The following is a 22285-nucleotide window of genomic DNA, read 5'->3' as shown; positions in this document are numbered from 1 at the left end:
GACTCCAGACCTCAGCTTTTCCTTAAATGGTAAAAATATACCTTTAAGTACATCTCATAAGCACCTGGGAGTTAATTTCAGTAGTGACGCAAAATGGAACAATCATATTGAAAGTATAATTACAAGTGTAAAGAAACACTTAAATGTTTTACGTAAACTTAAATATCGATTATCTCGAAATAATTTAGAAAAACTATACTTAGTTTTTATTAGACCCATTTTCGAATATGCCACGGAAGTGTGGGATAATTGTGGAATAAGCTACTCAAATAAATTAGAAAATTTACAATTGGAGGCCGCAAGAATAGTAACAGGTCTACCAATATTTACAAAAACTGAAACTTTATATTCTGAGGTTGGCTGGGAATCTCTTTTTGAAAGAAGAAGAAGAAGAAAATTACAGATGTTTTATAACATGAACCAAAAGCATGCACCAGAATATCTATGTAATCTTGTACCTCCTTGTGTACAAAGTACAACCAACTACCCGTTGCGAAATGGTCAAGATATTATTGTTCCATTTTGTAGACTTTCCCTTACTACTGAATCGTTTATTCCCTCTACTATACGTGAATGGAATAAACTTGATCCAAAAATTCGCAGTGTCGACTCTATTTCTAAATTTAAGAAAGAATTAAAAAACGATAGTCTAGTATGTAAAATTGAAACGTTTTATTTGTACGGCCCAAGGAAATTAAATATTATCTTAACGCAATTGCGATGTTCCGCTTCATCCTTAAACAATGACCTATTTAGAGCTAACATTATAAATGATCCCTCTTGTCATTGTGGGTCCGATATTGAGGATGTCTACCATTACTTTTTCGTTTGCCCAAAATACACATTATGTAGGAAAAACTTATTCGATAACCTTAACTGGCTATCTGAAAACTTTGTTTTAGATACAAAACTATTAATTTGCGGACACTTGGAACTTTCGAACGAACAAAATATTCAAATTTTCAAACATGTTCAGAATTACATAAAAAGGTCAAACAGATTTCTTATGCCTTGATAGAGCGTTATTATTGCTGACACAGGACGTCATCGTTGCCATCGATCCACAAGTCATCGTCACAGAAGTATACGATTTTTCAAACTTTCTTTTTCCTTTTTTACTTTGTCTCCTCTTTGTTCACCTATGAAAGCTAGTATTATATTGTATAAACTGTTTGTTTTATATGCATGTCCATTATATTATACTATTATTGTAACTTTATATTGTATTATGGAGAAGACTTCATAAGTATGATTTACTTGTGTCTAATCCATTTTGCTTTAATTCAGCAAATAAAATATGTTTAAACTAACGAATTATTTTGATAACAACTGCCATATTTATGACTTGGTACAGGACATTTTATGAATAGGTGGTGGGTTAAACCTGGTTTTCTGGCTAAACTAACCTCCCGCTCATATGACAATGTTGAATTATATCGCTAAAATGACAACTCTGCATGACAGAATACAGCACAAATACACAAAAGAACACTTTAACATCAATATACTGACTTCATATATAGGAGTGTGCTATTTACACAGAAACTGTTCCACCAGAGATACTAGGAGGAAATATTAAAAATGACACTCACTAAATTGTCATGCAAAGAGGATAAAGCATCAACAACCTCCGGATTCTTGTGTTGGTTAGAAAAACAGAAACATATCGTCCGGAAAGGTGTTTGATTCATTCATCACACTATTATTTCTTCTATTGCTTTTGTAAGAAATAAAGGTTCACATTTGCATAATTCATTATTATATTGTGCATATCACACGTACTTGAATTAGGCTGTGTCAAAGTAGTAATATTTCTCGCTACATTGAAGACCTGTTGGTGACCTTCTGCTGTTGTTTTTTTTCTATGGTCGGGTTGTTGTCTCTTTGGCACATTCTCCATTTCCATTCTCAATTTTATATATATGCGTTAGACTTTTTACATAAAGAAGTAACATTTTTTTAAACCAGATAAAACAACAGAAGCAACTTCTGTTATGTCAGCATATCAGTACATGATTTATATTGCAAATTTTTTTTTATCATCACAATTCATTTTTTTCTTCAAAAAAGCACTGTGTAATCGGATTTCATTGGCGCACTCCAATACGAGGATTTAACAGAACAATGTTTGTTTATGTTTTCAGCAGATACTTATAAATGGAATGTCATTTAAGTGATGATTATATTCATGGTTTAAAAAATCAAAAATAAAACTGATCATGACTGTCAAAGATAATACTGTCAATGATACCGTGATACGAGAAGACTTACTATTTTTAATGTTTTAATAGTAATCAAATCTCAAACTCTATATATATAGCTACTACTACTGTTTTTGATTTTGACATTTGCTTAGCCGTTTAGAATTTTCCCGGAGTTTCTGTTTTTTGTTTGTTAATCAATTTTTAGATACTGTATAGAGAACCACGAGGAGGTCGGAAAGTATTTTTTGTCAAAGCGTTAATTATATTCGATATGAGATTTTACAAAAAAAGCTGGTGATTAATTCTTGTACTTTTAGTTTTTTTCATGACCAGTTTTGTCGAAGATATTATTATAATAATTATGACTATATATTATTATTATTATTATTATTATTATTATTATTATTATTATTATTATTATTATTATTATTATTATATTTTTTTAAATTATTATTATTATTATTATATTTTTTTAAATTATTATTATTATTATTATATTTTTTTAAATTATTATTATTATTATTATATTTTTTTAAATTATTATTATTATTATTATATTTTTTTAAATTATTATTATTAGTTTTATTATTGTTATGATTACCATCATTAATATTATCATAATCATTATCCTAATAGTTATTATTATTATTATTATTATTATTATTATTATTGAAGAAAATGATGGGGGAAAAACACAAAACAAATGTAAAAAATCGTACAGCTAGTAGTGTTGCAAATAATGGGACTAAACTTGCAAGTTTAATGTTATCACTTTAATAAATCAAAATCTACAACTACCTTAGATAATCGATATCGACTTCATGAACAATAAAAGGATGACAGAAACTTTATTGGCATATGATCATGGTAGAATTGCATAACCTGCATCCATAATTATGTACTTCTCACCTTTTACAGGTAATTGTGCATACCAATATGTAACAAGTATCATAAAATGCAATATTGACATGCTTGTTTCAGACATGAAACATTCTAATAACCATTTCATACTGTATATTTATTACAAAATAATTGCTCGTAAATACTTCACAAAACGTCATCAGTGACCATTTCTTGTATCTTACCCAAATATAATATTTTAGATTGTCTTGCCAGAATGATCGTCACATTGTAATGTTGTGTTTTGTTTTTCTATTATATGATGAAAATAATAATTAATTTATGGGAATTTATTTTAAAAGTTACATAATTTAAGTAAAAGATGATTGGAGTTCTATATGCTGTATTGTTCGTTTTGATTGCAGATGTAAAAAGTAAGTTTTTACGTATTTAAAATTTTCAATTTTATATACACTTTATGATTTCGTCAGCACGTAAGTGGTTATTCTTACGTCTTGATTGGTTTTATCATATGTATTGTCCGTACAAATTATTTCATTAGTCCACAATTCTAGATAACTTAGGAAAAAATATATGTATTTGTAAAAGCTATTTATTATTATATTCAAGTATTATAGAATATTATTCGAAACGTACATGAAGTGTTTAATTTAAACCGGTAGGGATCGACATTGTCTTTTTTTTTTTTTTTTTAAATCTTTCACTCAATATATCAACCCTGGATTCTATTCAAAAAATTTTTTTTTAATCAAAAACTTTTAATATGATACATTTCTTGTTATGTACGTGAATATATATAACTTTATATAATATAAAAGGAAGATTTGTGGTATAAATATCGAGACAACTCTGCATCCGAGTCCAAAAATGGTAGGTCACCCTTACTATCTTTAACAATGAACAAAACCCGTCTCATATATAGTCAGCTACAAAAATATGTACTATTTTTGTAGTTTTTTCTTGATAGAACATTCCGACTTTCGGTTACAATGAGTATTTCATATACAAAAAAATATATAGTTATACTTGTAGAATCTTCTATCGTTATCTTTTATGAAAAAAATGCTTAAATGAATAAAGAAAATAAAGAAAAATAGCCAATCGTGTTGTGATTTGCATAATCACATGCCAACCTGATATTTTAAGGATGTTAGCTCTTTCGTTTTGAATTTTTCCCAGACATTAGGGATCCTCTGGTTTTATCCGTGTAGTGCAATGAAAATGAAATCCACGCTAACACTTATTTTTCTCCTCATAATTTTATTACATATAGTTTAAAAAGCCACATTTGAAAATGCTATAAAAGATCATAAAATTCTTGTGATTTTTTCATAATTGTTTAAAGAAAAAGGATGCCAATGTTAAATGTTTGATAATTCTAGAGAGAATTATTTCTAACTATCTCGAAAACAAGCACACGGACCCTTAATTTTTGTTCGGATTTTTTAGTTTCTTTATTTATATACTATTATTTTATAACAGTCTTTTCAAACACTTGTTATATTAAAACAGAGTACAGTGAGTATCGAAAATCCTTAAAGAAAAAAATGCTCCATTATAACATAGTTATAATATGATTATAATAACTTGATTCGGGGGCATCGGTGGCCAAACGATTTAAGTAGTTCTACTACTGTAGTCACAAGCCATTTAACAATGAGGTTGTGAGTTCGAACCCCGCTCGTGGAGGGTTTCTTATCGTCGAGTTGCAAGTTGCGAGTTAAGAAAGTCGAGTTGCGAGTATAAAAGTCGAGTTGCGAGTTAAGAAAGTCGAGTTGCGAGTTAAGAAAGTCGAGTTGCGAGTTAAAAAAGTCGAGTTGCGAGTTACAAAAGTCGAGTTGCGAGTTAGGAAAGTCGAGTTGCGAGTTACGAAAGTCGAGTTGCGAGTTACAAAAGTCGAGTTGCGAGTTACAAAAGCCGAGTTGCGAGTTAGGAAAGTCGAGTTGCGAGTTAGGAAAGTCGAGTTGCGAGTTACAAAAGTCGAGTTGCGAGTTATAAAAGTCGAGTTGCGAGTTACAAAAGTCGAGTTGCGAGTTACAAAAGTCGAGTTGCGAGTTAGGAAAGTCGAGTTGCGAGTTACAAAAGTAGAGTTGCGAGTTAAGAAAGTCGAGTTGCGAGTTACAAAAATATTGTTTACCCCGGATTTTCAGGTTTGATTCACATTTGATAAACAAAACATGCATGTACCCGAACTTAGTTATTCCCGTGATTGTGGGATTTGAAACAGTTATATGTGATACTTATTTATAAGAGTCTAATATAAGTTTAGTTTTGGAAGCATTTAAAAAAAATAATGTATCCTTAATCAGTGGCGGATCCAGAAATTTTCATAAGTGGGGGCCCACTGACTGACCTAAGAGGGGGCCCGCTCCAGTCACGCTTCAGTGATTCCCTATATAAGCAACCAATTTTTTCCCCAAAGAGGGGGGCCTGGGCCCCCTGCCCCCCCTAAATCCGCCTCTGTTAATGGACGAGATCGACCTTATTTAATCCAATGCGTTTACACTACCGAACATAAAAAGAACCGATCTGACCCTAAATTTATAAATTACCTTTCGTAAACAAATAATTCTTAAAATAGAATAGTAAAGGAAATTCTTCATCTCGCGCGAACTATAACACATTGCAAAATCATTGAGAAAATATGTGTGTAGACCATCGCTAAATAACGAACGGCCAATGCGTTTGAAGATGAGGATTTGCAGCAAACAAATAGAACTTATTGATTTAGAAGATAATAAAAAAATAGCCGAATCTATGTTCACTTTTCGTATTCCATCCATCATTTTTAAACACGCCGAACATGCGCAGATTTATTTTCATATCTGAATATATAACATTCACCTGAAAAAAACGATCGATCTAAGCATTTACACTTGAAAAAAGATCGATTCAAATAAGATTGATCTTTTTAAAACTACATCGATATCTGGATGTAGACTTTTTTTAGACCGATTGAAGATCGATCTTTTCCGTTTTCATTATTCCATCCATCGTTTTGAAAAACGTGTGTTTTTGCCGCCAAACATAGGTAGTAATTTCCATGCAATCGTGAGAGATATGTACAATAAAAGGGAATTATGTGCTAAAATAGACAATGTGCTTACTTCTAATTTTTATTCCCAAATTGGTGTAAACTAAGGGGATATTTTGAATCCCAACCGTTTCAAGATTTTTATAAATGAATTTTACCGGATGCATTTAATGAAACCCCAGATGCTGTTGATAGAAATGACCGCAGAATTGACAGCCTCATGTATGCAGAGGATCTTGTTATTTTTTGTCTAGTTCCAAGGCAAGTCTTTCAAAAAACGAATTGATAGTTTATCCTGTACTTTAAAATGGTGTTTAGAGGTGAATCTATCTAAAACCAAAGTTAATATGTTTAACAAACCTGGAAAACTTTTAAAAGAATATTTGTATTGCGAAAAAGATGTAATAGAATGTGTTTACAATTACAAGTATCTAGGTTTAAAATGTATATTGACTTTTTAAGCATGGAAAGGGAGAGTTATACAAAAAATCACTATAAGCAATATTCAAATTGCGAACTTCATCATCGTACAATCCAAGTAATTTTACTCTATAACATATATATATATATATATGACCATACAATAAAACCTATTTTAATGAATGGCAGTGAAATTACAGGAATGTTCAAAACTATCTCTGCAGCATGCCAGAAAGAAAGTGACTATTTTTGACAGCACCTTTACATATGAACAATTTTTTTTTAGATGAATCCAATTTAAAATATATGAAATATATTTTAGGTTAAACAAATAGTCTTCTAACTTTATAGCTGTGCTAGGAGAGCTTGATATATTCCCTTTATATTTTTCAGTTGTATTATCAATTATGAAAAATCGGTTTAGAATTTAAAAAAAAAACAATATGAAAGATGGTTTATTATATGATACCTTTATGTGTAACAAAAACATGTTCACTGATAATATTGAATGCTTTAATTCATCCATACACATACATTATTTTTTTCAAAAAGCTGAAATATTCATAATTTGGAAGTAAAGCGTGACTTTGTTATCAAGTCAGTTAAGCAAAAACTTTGTTATAGTGTGGTAAAATTTTGGAACACAAAAAGAATAGATACAAAGAGTAGTAAATTAGATTTTTATTTCAAATTAAAAACTTGTTTTTCTAAAGAAATATATCTACATGAATCTTTAAACAATTGTTTGATGAAGTGTCGTCATATGTAAAATCAGAATCAGTGCCCACGATCTCAAAATAGAAAGAGACAAGATATAAAACTGTGTATATAGCAAGAGACCATTTTAAAGGATTTGTAAGAAATGTAGTTGAAGATGAACATTTCATTACAAGTTGTCCAGCATGTACAAAGATGATCTTTAGGGAGATGTTTTTCAAGGAGATATTTTTCAGTATTTTTGCTAATTTTTCATATTTCTCAAATGAGACAAAAATTTGATTTGTTATGTATATTTGAGAATGTGTCTGTACATAAATATTTAGGGAACTACATTTGTATATTATTACAAGTCTAGATGTTAAACGAAATGTAAATGAATATATGTTACTTAACAATGATATTTGTTATGATTTTATAGTTCAGGTCCTGTCTTGAATTAAATGTATGTGACTTATTTAGAATAATATTTCGTTTCAACGTATAAAATATGGCAGTGGCTGTTTTGTCGGCTCCCTTCGGGGCTATTTTACCAGCTCCAGCAGAATAGCGATTTATATATAGAGTTTTGCTATTTTGCCGGTTTTAATTAAGTTAAAAATAACTTATAATTGACAATATCAAACATGTGAACACTATATAACTCAAGTTTAAACCTAAGTGACTCAGTTTAATAAGTTACCCAATACTTTAAAAAAAAAAATACTTATGAAATCACGATGTAGCAATAATCATTTTATACTTTCCAATTAAATCTTACCTGTAAAATGGCGCAAATGTAGTTTTTACAATAGTATCTTTGACAGCTACATTTATAAAATAAAGAATAAAAACGGGGAATGAGTCAAAGAGACAGCAACCAAATCAAAATATACAATTCAACCAAAGGTCATTGGGTCTACAACACAGCGAAAAATCACTCACCTAGAGGGAGCCGTGAGCCGCGAAACACAATATTAGATAAATCAAGAATATAGACGCCATTTTATGCTGCTAAATATAAAGATGAACCAAAATTAAAACATATACAACAGCAACAAAGGCTAAAGGTTCCTGACATAGGTCAGACACAAAAATGCGGCGGGTTTAAACTGGTTTTATTCACGCCCATCATATCCCCTTCATCTCTAGCCAATGTATAAGACATATATAATTTTAACATCCTCAATTTTGAGTGTCACTAAATTTTGCGGTCCCTAACGAATATTGCCCGGCTCTGCAGCTGCCCCAAAGCCCACTTTAAACGAAATCTGCAGAAGGGGTGTTTTACATATATGAACTATAGTTTAGTTGCTATCTCCCTTTACGTTTAATACGACGGTGCTATGTATGAAATTTAAAAATAATTAAACTGCAAGCCATCTTCTGTATTTCAAAAGGCTATCTGCTTCTACAGAAAATACTATACGTAGTTATTATCTAGTCCATTTTATTTTTACAAGCGACTCAGATAAAGTCAAAACCACAAAAATAATCAACAACACTATGTACACCAAAAATTAAAATATTTTAGTTTCCTCATTTTTATGCAATTCGACTTTTGTAACTCGCAACTCGACTTTCTCAACTCGCAACTCGACTTTTGTAACTCGCAACTCGAATTTCTTAACTTGCAACTCGACTTTTGTAACTCGCAACTCGACTTTTGTAACTCGCAACTCGACTTTCGTTACTCGCAACTCGACTTTCGTAACTCGCAACTCGACTTTTGTAACTCGCAACTCGACTTTTGTAACTCGCAACTCGACTTTCCTAACTCGCAACTCGACTTTCCTAACTCGCAACTCGACTTTTGTAACTCGCAACTCGACTTTTGTAACTCGCAACTCGACTTTCGTAACTCGCAACTCGACTTTTGTAACTCGCAACTCGACTTTCGTAACTCGCAACTCGACTTTTGTAACTCGCAACTCGACTTTCGTAACTCGCAACTCGATTTTCTTAACTCGCAACTCGACAACAAGTGAATCTCCCGCTCGTGCGGATGCACTTGATTCCAATCTTAATTGACTAGGATTGTCAGTTTTCCTATCGAGGGTCGGTGGTTTTCTCCGGGCACTCAGGCTTCCTTCACCAATAAAAACTGGCCGCCACGAAATAGTCCAAAAGTAATTTATAAAAATGTCTATTTGACCGGCACCAGCAATATATATTGAATTTGTTGTTGGTGCTGGAAAAAAGAAAATATGTTATTTTGCTGGCATTATATATATAATTAGGTACGCGGAAGCAAAGTTACAAACTATTTTGTTTACACTTATAACTGACTTTTATTTCAAAAGCAAGTTAAATTTAATTATTTTTTTTATTTTTGAAGCTATGTGATTGACTTTGTTATATTGTATACTATTTTATCAAATTTTGATGGATGCAATGAGATTTTTAACTTTCATTTTTCCTTATAACACACAGTTATAAAAATCTGAGATTTTATTCTTTATAATGAGTTTATATGCATACATATAGCATTAGACTGTCACTAGCTGATTTTAGAACTAATTACAACTACATGTTTAGATATGACTTCATTGCAACTAATGAATGCTCAATATGTTGTTTTTTATACTTTGACTGATAAATGTTTTTAAATTTAATTCAATTCAATTCAATATTTCATTTAAGTCTCATCTCTCAATAATATATAATACAACATTACATTAAATGTAAAAATATATGAATATAAAAAGAGAGCCATTCTGTACAGAATTACAAGAGACTATAACATTAAAAATTATATAAAGAATGCATCTATTATAAAACATATTGACATTAACATTATTTACAGTATAAAACATTTCTACGTCTATTTAAAATAAGATTACAGGCTTTGGCACAGCTACGAATCATATTATTATCTGTAAATAAAAACCCTTATTTCTGTTTATCATCAAAAGACATAAAATCACTATTAAAATGTGTTGCTTCATCAAATAATTTTTTTCTAAAATCATCATACAAAAGACACGATAAAATAACATGGGTTTCATCTTCTAAAATATTCATACAATTATCACAGACTCGATCTTTTAAAATTAATTTTTCAAATCTCCCCGTTTCTATTCTTAGTGGTGCTACACCACATCGAAATTTGGCAAAAGAACTCTTTTGCGAAAATGGCATTGGAATTTTACAATAAGTTTCCGTTTCAAAACTGTTCTTAAATAGATTATATGTACGAAGTTTGTTACCACCTTTACCAGATAAAGCTTTCTCTGATTGTAAATTGCCTTGCAACTGTTCGACATATTTACTAAACATTTTACACATAACAGTATTGACAACTGAGGTACTATCAACATAATCTGTAATGATACACAAATGATCTGCATTATACTCAGACAACGTTTTCCTTACATAAAAATTCCAATTTTTTATACACTTATGTTTTTTACTCATAATGTCTGCCCATATGAAAATTTTTCTGTTTGAACGATTAGAACTCATATTGTTCAAACGGCACCATTTAAACGATTAGATGTGTATCAAAAGATGTAATTTTACCTGTTTACTTATTTAACTACTGGTACATCACTCAGTAAATATTTGATTCTTTTATGTTGATAGTGCACATTTTAATATTACTTTTCAAAAGTAAATAATGAATTTCACAATTCACAAAGAACTTACAAATTAACAAATTGACTATATAGCTGGTGCTGGCAAACTAGCCATTTCTATAGAAATGGATATTTTGCTGGTTTGAATAAGGATGTTTCAATCAGAGCCGGCAAAATAGCCACTGCCAAAAAAATATGAGATGTGGTATGATTACCAATGAGATAACTCGCCACAAACCTAACGACACAGAAATTAATAACTATAGGTCACCATACGGCCTTTAACAATGAACAAAGTTATGACAGCTAGAAAACTAACAAAAAAAAAAACTAAGACTAAATAGGTTTGCTGAAAACATGCCATTACCATGTTTTTTGATGTTTACTATGTCTTCCTTTGATTTTCAGCACAAGACACGCAGAGGAGGAATCTTCTATTTGTAAACAGACACGAACCAACTAAAGATGGAACTTTACAGACAAAAACCCAACAAACAGTAGTGATGTCTCCAGAAGTAGTGATATCTAAAAGACCTAGTGGCAAACATTCTCCGGCAGATATCAATACTCCAAAACATCCATCTCCGTTCGGAAGCGCTTTTTTGCCTGTAGGGTTCCTTTCAAACCCTTCCTCAAATAATGCAATTGGACCAACTGTTATAAGTCCCATATCAACTACCAGGTCAGGATTTAATGGAATAACTCAATCCATCAATAGTCTTATTGCATCAGTTAACAAACACACAACCCTATTAACGAAATCTATTCAAACTGATTTACAAAGGCAGACAAATGCTTTAACTGGTTTGATAAAAGCATCAGCAGAGAAAAAGATGAACTCAGCGTTGTCAGATGTTTTCGGTGGATTTCAAGGTGAAAGGAACGACAAAACCATACCTGTAACTAATTCACTTTTCAGTGGATTTCAAGGTGAAAGGAACGACAAAACCATACCTGTAACTAATTTACTTTCACTTTCAAATACTAACATTCAACCATTCAACAATCGACAACAAAATGTCAACCAAATAGGAAACTTAGGAAGACGTATACCTCTGGTTCTTCGAAACTCAAACGATTTGGTTCAACAATCACAATTTGTTAGATCACCACCTCGTCCCGAGTCTTTTAGACCCATAGTCGTATCTAGAGAACCAGCATTGACAGTATCGCGATCTAGAGAACCGGCGTTGACAGCATCGCGATTTAGAGAACTAGCATTGATAGGATCGCGATCTAGAGATCCAGCGTTGACAGCAGCGCGACCTTTAGTTCTAGCTCCAAGAAGGTTTTCATCAAACCAAAGAAACACTGACAACAGGTCAAGGACACGACAGGCCATGGATACAACTGACACTAGGTCAAGGACACGACAGCCAATAGATACAACTAACACACGAACAAGAATACCGTTAAATCCGTCTCGTCCAAGATCTGAAACGCGATTGCAACAGTTACAACCAAGAAGACAGCCTACAGTTACTAGAAACAGATTAGCGCAGTTGCAAGTAACAAGGCAGCAAATAGCACGTGGACAGAATACACCCATTCAACGTCAACGGGCACAGACCAGACCAGTAACAAGGCAAATGGTTCAGACGCAACAATCTCGTCGATGTCCCTCGCAGGACGATTGTAGACCGATAGTACCAGCTACGTGCAGACGAACTTCGTATATAACAGACGACAATGGAAGGCGGTTATGCAGAGGTTGTGATGAGGACAGCTGTGCATTTGCAGGATTTGAAACAAGATGGGGTCATGGATTTGGTTGAATGGTGCGTTGATTTTTAGATTTAATCCAAACTAATATATATAATACAAATAAAATATAACGATATCATATAAACAAAGAAGATGTGGTATGATTGCCAGTGAGACAACTCTCCGCAATAGACTAAACAACACAGACAAATACCGGTATTGTGTTTATAGTTTGTTTGTTTTACAACAATTAGCTCTCGTTTTGAGATTTTGGCTTCAAAGAGTAAACGTATGAACATTTGAAAAATATACAATTTAAAGCTAGTGAAGTTGTCAAAATACAGATTCGAAAGATGTTATCTGATATTCTACCTCTTCTATAAAAATAGGTAGATGCGATATGTTTGATAATGAAACAACTTTGCTGACTTTTTTTCAAATTGTGTAAATGCCTATTTTTCGTGACCTTTTTGTGTATATTGAGGTTAAAATTATTATGCATGGTCATGGATTTCTTTAAAATTCGTGCCATATACTTATTTAAAATCAGCCATTTCTAAAAAAAAATAAAATAAGGAACTAATGTTGTGATAAATAAAGTATATAAGAAAATAGATAAAATATTGATATACTGGTAATGATATTTCATTTCAGATAACTTATTCTATAGGATGATAGCAAGACGCTTCCTGCTGCAGACAAAGAAGAAAGGGGGAAATATTGTTTTTGTTGATTATTTCGTCTGTTTAAAGATGAATCGGTGCTGAGAAAACTATATTTTTATACGACTTATGTGAATAAATACGTAAATAAATATATATTTATTTACTATTATAACTTTTCTTCAATTTTCCCAGTTCAAATCTTTGCGAGAAATAATTCAGTCTTTTATCACCTCTTTGGTAAAATAAAAGGATGTCCGTTTGATATTTTAGTGAATAGACGGGAGGATTTTGAAAATGAATATGTTGGCCTGGTGAGGACTGAAAATGAATAACGTTGCCCAAAACAGAATGCACGATATTAGCTGTGTACACAAATGAAAATAAATGGTATTAACAAAAAAAATCATATCACAAACATAGAGAATATGAGTAACCTGTATATATTCAATATCTTGGGTTTTATGGTATATTACGATTTCGGATAGCTGGGTTTTGATGGTGTTTTATTTCTATATATATGTTCTATTCTTTTAGTAGTTTAGTTTAAACATATTTTATTTGCTGAATTAAAGCAAAATGAATTAGACACAAGTAAATCATACTTATGAAGTCTTCTCCATAATACAATATATAGTTACAATAATAGTATAATATAATGGACATGCATATAAAACAAACAGTTTATTCAATATAATACTAGCTTTTATATGTGAACAAAAAAGTAAAAAGAGAAAAAGAAAGTTTGAAAAGTCGTATAATTCTGTGACGATGACTTGTGAGTTGATGACAACGATGACTTTCCGTGTCAGTAATAATAACGCTCTATCAAGGCATAAGAAATCTGTTTAACCTTTTTATGAAATTTTGAACATGTTTGAAAATTTGAATATTTTGTTCGTTCGAAAGTTCCAAGTGTCCGCAAATTAATAGTTTTGTATCTAAAACAAAGTTTTCAGATAGCCAGTCAAGGTTATGGAATAAGGTTTTTCTACACAATGTGTATTTTGGGCAAACGAAGAAGTCAATATCGGACCCACAATGGCAAGAAGGATCATCTATAATATTAGCTTTAAATAGGTCATTGTTTAAGAATGAAGCGGAACATCGCAATTGCGTTAAGATAATATTTAATTTCCCTGGGCCATACAAATAAAACGTTTCATTTTACATAATAGACTATCTTTTTTTAATTCTTTCTTAAATTTAGAAATAGAGTCGACACTGCGAATTTTTGGATCAAGTTTATTCCATTCACGTATAGTAGAGGGAATAAACGATTCAGTAGTAATTAGGGAAAGTCTACAAAATGGAACAATAATATCTTGACCATTTCGCAACGGGTAGTTGGTTGTACTTTGTACACAAGGAGGTACAAGATTACATAGATATTCTGGTGCATGCTTTTGGTTCATGTTATAAAACATTTGTAATTTTCTTCTCCTTCTTCTTTCAAAAAGAGATTCCCAGCCAACCTTAGAATATAAAGTTTCAGTTTTTGTAAATATTGGTAGACCTGTTGCTATTCTTGCGGCCTCTAATTGCAAATTTTCTAATTTATGTGAGTAGCCTATTCCACAATTATCCCACACTTCCGTGGCATATTCAAAAATGGGTCGAATAAAAACTAAGTATAGTTTTTCTAAATTATTTCGAGATAATCGGTATTTAAGTTTACGTAAAACATTTAAGTGTTTCTTTACACTTAGAATTATACTTTCAACATGATTGTTCCATTTTACGTCACAACTAAAATTAACTCCCAGGTGCTTATGAGATGTACTTAAAGGTATATTTTTACCATTTAAGGAAAAGCTAAGGTCTGGAGTCTCAATATTTGAAAAAATCATAATTTCGGTTTTATCTGGGTTAAAGGACATAAGCCATTTAGAAGACCAAACATCCAGCTCTTTCAAGTCGCGATCGATAACAGATTTAATCTGTTCTCCGTCGTTACCAGAATAATTGAATGATGATAGCCGACACAGAGAAGTAAGCTTATCAGTGATATCATTAATGTATAAGACAAAGAGAAGAGGGCCCAGAACCGATCCCTGGGGAACACCAGCTGAGACATTACAGAAGGAAGAAGACGAGTTATTTAATACTACTCTCTGTTTTCTGTCATGTAGATAATCCTGAAACCAATTCAATACGTTTCCGTCAACACCATAAGCTTCCATTTTACATATAAGACCCATATGCCAAACTTTGTCGAAAGCTTTAGAGAAGTCACAGAATACAAAACAGTTTATATCTTTTTTTCTTTATTTTTTTATTTTTTTATTTTTTTATTTTTTTTAATTTTTTTTTTTAGTAAATGCTTACCATGCAGTCTGTGACCTAAAACAATCAATGATGTATAAAAAAAAATATTCTATTCTTTTAGTAAATGCTAACCATGCAGTCTGTGACCTAAAACAATCAATGATGTAAAAAAGAAATTATATTTTAACTTATTCCTTTTTGACGTCTATAAAACAAACTTGGGGAAAACGATTTTACAAATATGCTGCCAATTCAAGCCCAGCATTAAGTTGGCATTGGCTTTAGATGGTACGGGGAGACTCGTGGCATCTTTTCTGTAATTACAAGCCAATTAACCCTAACAAAAACTACAAAAACTGGCCTGTTGACACAGAATATTGTGTAAGAAAAACTGTTTAAACTTTGGTTGCAATAGGTTTGCAAAGGAAAATGAAATAAACAGAACTCGCTGTTCTGATTATAGAGTCACTAGTGAGTCTTTTGTAGGCAAACCGTGTGTCTGGCATGAATACAAAAGTTTTAAGTCTTTATGAGTTTATTAATTAGCAAATGATGTTGATCAGCTGGGTCGTCAGCATATACTGTTCCTAGACATACAAGCAATCATACCACATCTAATTTAAATAGCCTAGGAATTATTTCAATTGACCTATTGGCTTCAGCAGAGATTAAAAACTTTTATAGAAAGACAATGAAGAGTATGGATAGATGGATGGCACATTTCAAATGAAATAAATAGTTCATACTAGTGCTTCGGGTCAACTCGGCTTAACTCATATGACATTTGTAATTACTTAATACACAATTAGTTATTCAATATAAGCAAAGTATCCATAATGAAGGTTGATGATCATGGTGGATGGCTTTTAAATGTCCAGTGGCATGTTTAATGCATATTTAGGACAAGAACGTGCTAATGCGAAACGAATATGAAGCCTGTTTCGTATAAAACCTACACGTTGAAATGAATTTTACAAAATAATAGTCTACAGTAAGACATGTCACCCTACCGAGATATATAGGTCTAACTCCGATATAACCAGTGGTTTGATCTTACTCATTAATGATGCTTAACTCAACCAATAATTGAACCATCAATCGCATGCACCAGATGCAACTATGCCATTATGAGACCGTCTAGGCAGTTTGTTCAAAGGTTAACAAGGGTGTTCACGATGAAATTTCTTGTCTGTTTTTCACATCACTGGGTCGATACCTCTGCTGGTGGACTGTCAGTACCCGATGGTATCATCAGCTCAGTAGTCAGTATTTCGGTACTGACATGATTTAACAAACTTAACTTAAATTGTCCGTTTATAAATTTATAAATTATTTAGAAACTAAGGCTTCAACTCCCTCAGTCAAAGTTGGCTTTAGATGAATTAGGCTATTTATTTTAGGTATTTTGACATATACGATATAGCTCTTCAACGGTTTCGGTACTTATACATCTTCGAATTTCAAATGTTTGGCTTTGAGCGTTCCTGATAAAGATAAATCAAGAAAAGCGCTTCGGACGCAAGAAATTATTAAACGTGTTGTTTTCAATTTTTTTACTGATGATTGAATTTAATTATGTTGAAAGTCTGTATATATGAAGGTTTTACTTAAAGTATCACACAAGCGTAGCATTATAAATGTTGTATGAAATTGTGGTCACGGTCAGATGAACTATACCAAACAAACATGTACACCTTACAATCAACAAGAACGTTTCCATAGCACACGGATTCCCCTCTTGCACTATCATTTTGTATGTCAAATGGACCGTGAAATTGGGGTCAAAATTCTAATTCTAATTAGACAGATCATTATCTTATCTTATCTTATCATAGGGATCATGTCACTGCACCAAGTTTCAAGTTGATTGGACTTTAAGTTCATCAAAAACTATCCTTACCAAAAACTTAACATGAAGCGGGACAGACGGACGGACGGACGAACGGAAGAACATACCGAAAAACATCATGCACATAAATGGGGCATTACAATTAGTGGTCTTATTGCTTAAAGTATACGAGAAATAGACTTAATCAAGAACTAAATATTGTTTAATAAATCGTGATATTGAGGTCAAAGTAAGATGAAACCGGCCAGTCTGACATGTATACCTTATAATCTTTACACACACCAACTACCAACCTATTACTTATAATGTCGTAGGAACAGGATTTACCACGTTTCTTTAATCTTAATCGTTGACCCCAGAAGGGAGATTGAGGTCAGGTGAACTACACATGACGGACTTGTCGATGTTGCAAAGAACCCATATACCATATTAGTTATCCTAGCCTTTACTCACTATAGTTGAGTATTTCACTGAAATGGTACAATGAAAATGAGGTGAAGGACAATGGACATATGACAGGCAGAAACATTTTAACATAAGTTAACTTATCTGAATACAAGGTATGAGGCATCTGTGTCTTTTATCACTGAAATATAAAGCTTAATACAAATAGTTTAAACAAACAAAGTCTTGTCATCCTTATGTCTTGCATTCTGAGACTTTCAACACAAGTGAGACAAAAATGGAGAAAAAATATTGCTGACACTCTCAAATTTGCAACCTATTAAAGTGTTGCCATGATAGGCTAGTGATAACTGTAGATGAGCTTCTTAGGGAGGCTGGTATCTAATCCGATTGAAATATACATATACTCCATTAAAAAAATCAACATACCAAATATTGTAATCAATGCATACCTTCTCTGGAAATCCCTACTCTTAAAACCTAACATGAATAAAATGATCCACAGGGTGCAGCTTGATACGACCGCACAGGTCGAACTCTGGACAATTGGGGCCAGAATGGACACAATATTTAAGCTTGATACAGCTCTGAATTTGGATTGTGATTAAATATTTGACATAGCATAGGTTTCTGACACAGAATGAATGTGTTCTAATGAACTTATTTTTTTTAACTGTATTGAAATGGTCCAATATTCAAAATGTAAATACATGGATTGATTTTAGCATATTAAAGAATCCCAAGAATTCAATTTTTGATAAAATCAAACAAAGTTTAATTTTGCACCCTTTTGACCTCAATGTTGACCAATTTGATAACAGGGTCCAAAAATAAAAAATCTAAATACATGGCTAGATTTAGCATATCAAAAACCCCATATATTAAATTTTCTTGAAATCAAGCAAAGTTTAATTTGGACCCGAATTTGGACCAACTTGAAAACTTGGCCCATAATAAAAAATCTAAATACATGTTTAGATTCAGCATATCAATGAACCCCAAGAATTCATTTTATGTTAAAATCAAACTTAATTTAATTTTGCACCCTTTGGACCTTAATGTAGACCAATTTGAAAACAAAACCAAAAATTAACAAGAGGCTGTCAGAGCAACAGCAAACCGGATTTATTAATATTTATTTGTGTCCTGGCATTTTTCAATATCACATGAACAATAACTGATGAATAGTGAAGGTGAAAATCATCAATATCAAACTTGACCTCCATTTTGTCATCAGTAAAAACATATTAGAATTTGAAAAGCTTTGGTTGAATGCTTCATGAGTAAATGCAACAACATGACTGGTAATATAATTTTTCAATCTTTCAAGAACCATAACTCCTAAACAGAAAAAGTGAAAATCGCCCATAATTGAACTTGACCTCCATTTTGTCATCAGTAACAGCATATTAAAATTTTAAAAGCTTTGGTTGATCAGTTCATGAGTAAATGCACGGGCAGGACTGGAAACACCATTTTTCAATCTTTCAAGAACCATAACTCCTGAACGGTAAAAGTCAAAATCGTCATCATTGAACTTGGCCTCCATTTTGTCAAAAGTAACAACATATTAAAATTTTAAAAGCTTTGGTTGAACAGGTCATGATTAAGAGTAAATGCACGGACAGACTGGAAACACCATTTTTCAATCTTTCAAGAACCACAACTCCAGAACCGTAAAAGTCAAAATCATCATTAATGAACTTGACCTCTGTTTTGTTGTCAGTAACAACATATCAAAATTTTAAAAGCTTTGGTTAAATGGTGCATGAGTTAATGCAAGGACAGGACTGGAAACACCATTTTTCAATTTTTCAAGAACCGTAACTCCAGAACTGTAAAAGTTAAAAATCGTCATTATTAAATTTGACCTCCATTTTGTTGTCAGTAACAACATATTAAAATTTCAAAAGCTTTGGTTGAACGGTTCATGCGTAAATGCACGGACAACATTTGGCTGCTGCCTGCCTGGCATCATGACCGCGCTACCGCTATACATCCCCATGTCAATAACCGAAAAAATACGGTTAAAAATCTAAAAACACAGTAAGATTCGGCATATCAAAGAACCTCAAAAATTCAATTTTTGATGAAATCAAACAAAGTTTAATTTTGGATCCTTTGAACCTTATGTGAACCAATTCAAAATCAGGGCCAAATACCAACAAAAAAAAAGTGTACGCTTAGATTCAGCATATTAAAGAACCCAAAGAATTCAAGGATAAAATCCCATTGAAATTGGTCAAGAAATAAGCAATTTATACAAAGTATTAGAAAAGAATTTTTTTGGCCCTTAATTCCTAAACTTTTTGGGCCATAACCCCCAAAATCAATCCCAACATTCCTTTTTTGGTATGGAACCTTGTGGTACAATTTCAGGAAGATCCATACACTTACAGACAAGTAATTGTCTGGAAACTAGAAAAGTACTTATTTTGACCCCTTTTGGGCCCCTTGTTCTTAAACTATTGAGACCATAAACCCAAAAATCAATCCCAATATTCCTTTTGTGGTATAAAACCTTGTATTTAAATTTCGTAGAGATCCATTTACTTAAACTAAAGTTATTGTCCGGAAAATAAGTGTTTTCGCATGACGCTGATGCCGCCACCAGATGATGACATCAACATGATACCAATATACAAATGCAAAATTTGTTTGCGGTCGTATAAAAATTGACAACCAGATGCTCCGCAGGGCGCAGCTTTATACGACCGCAGAGGTTGAACCCTGAACGGTTGGGGCAAGTATGGACACAACATTCAAGCTGGATTCAGCTCTAAATTTGGATTGTGATTAAATAGTTGACACAGCATAGGTTTCTGACACAGAATGAATGTGGTCTAATGAACTTAAAAAAAAATGTTTGCCTTTGAGCAATTCACTATGCTGTTGAATATTAATCCTCTCAAAAAAATGTTTGAAGAAATTTTCTTTTTATTTATGAAATCTGAAATGAAAAAAATTGACCCTCCAATTTTTTTTTCACATCCCCCTTTCCCTTATTTCAAAACTGATCTCAATTCAAATTTCTAATGAAGTTTGCAACAATAACTACTCATTTAAATACATCATAAAATATTAAAATGTAAAAAAAGTGCTTGTTATCACTGAATGGTAAAGATTGTTTTAATCTATCAGTTGGTAGTAAAAGTGAATATACATTGTATATTGTATAAAACAATGATTTAAGTTGATTCAACTACTATTCTGGACAAAGAAAGATAACTCCAATTGAAATCCAATTGGAATTTCTTGCTATTGCACAATATTGTGCAATTAGATATTTCTTGCTATTGTGGAATACTGTGCAATTGAAAATATTTGCTATTGCACAATACTGTGCAATTGAAGATTTCTTGCTATTGCACAATACTGTGCAATTGAAGATTTCTTGCTATTGCTGAATACTGTGCAATTGAAAATTTCTTGCTATTGCACAATACTTAATATAATAATTTTGGATCCTGATTTGGACCAACTTGAAAACTGGGCCCATAATCAAAAATCTAAGTACATGTTTAGATTCAGCATATCACAGAGGCCCAATAATTCAATTTTTGTTAAAATCAAACTTAGTTTAATTTTGGACCCTTTGGACGTTAATGTAAACCAATTTTAAAACGGGACCAAAAATTAAGAATCTACATACACAGTTAGATTTGGCATATCAAAGAACCCCAATTATTCAATTTTTGATGAAATCAAACAAAGTTTAATTTTGGACCCCGATTTGGACCAACTTGAAAACTGGGCCAATAATAAAAAATCTAAGTACATTTTTAGATTCAGCATATCAAAGAACCCCAAGGATTCAATTTTTGTTAAAATCAAACTAAGTTTAATTTTGGACCCTTTGGACCTTAATGTAGACCAATTTGAAAACGGGACCAAAAATTAAGAATCTACATACACAGTTAGATTCGGCATATCAAAGAACCCCAATTATTCAATTTTTGATAAAATCAAACAAAGTTTAAATCTGGACCCTTTGGGCCCTTTATTCCTAAACTGTTGGGACCAAAACTCCCAAAATCAATACCAACCTTCCTTTTACGGTCATAAACCTTGTGTTTAAATTTCATAGATTTCTATTTACTTATACTAAAGTTATGGTGCGAAAACCAAAAAAAATGCTTATTTGGGTCCCTTTTTGGCCCCTAATTCCTAAACTGTTGGGACCTAAACTCCCAAAATCAATACCAACCTTCCTTTTGTGGTCATAAACATTGTGTTTAAATTTCATTGATTTCTATTTACTTAAACTTAAGTTATTGTGCGAAAACCAAGAATAATGCTTATTTGGGCCCTTTTTTGGCCCCTAATTCCTAAACTGTTGGAACCAAAACTCCCAAAATCAATCCCAACCTTTCTTTTGTGGTCATAAACCTTATGTCAAAATTTCATAGATTTCTATTTACTTAAACTAAAGTTATAGTGCGAAAACCAAGAAAATGCTTATTTGGGCCCTTTTTGGCCCCTAATTCCTAAAATGTTGGGACTAAAACTCCCAAAATCAATCCCAACCTTCCTTTGTGGTCATAAACCTTGTGTTAAAATTTCATAGATTTCTATTCACTTTTACTAAAGTTAGAGTGCGAAAA

General features: G+C 32.1%; 1 long non-coding RNA gene across 1 annotated transcript; it reads left to right on the top strand.

Annotated features, from left to right (window-relative positions):
• The first annotated feature begins 3310 nt into the window (after positions 1–3310).
• LOC143082483 (uncharacterized) lies at positions 3311–13339 on the top strand. The gene is made up of 3 exons (XR_012980405.1): positions 3311–3478; positions 11202–12571; positions 13152–13339. It is a non-coding gene; the product is annotated as an uncharacterized LOC143082483 (long non-coding RNA).
• The last annotated feature ends 8946 nt before the right edge of the window (positions 13340–22285 follow it).

Source organism: Mytilus galloprovincialis, chromosome 7 (assembly GCF_965363235.1).
Source record: "Mytilus galloprovincialis chromosome 7, xbMytGall1.hap1.1, whole genome shotgun sequence".
Classification (NCBI taxonomy): domain Eukaryota; kingdom Metazoa; phylum Mollusca; class Bivalvia; order Mytilida; family Mytilidae; genus Mytilus; species Mytilus galloprovincialis.
This window is presented reverse-complemented; position numbering and strand designations above follow the sequence as displayed.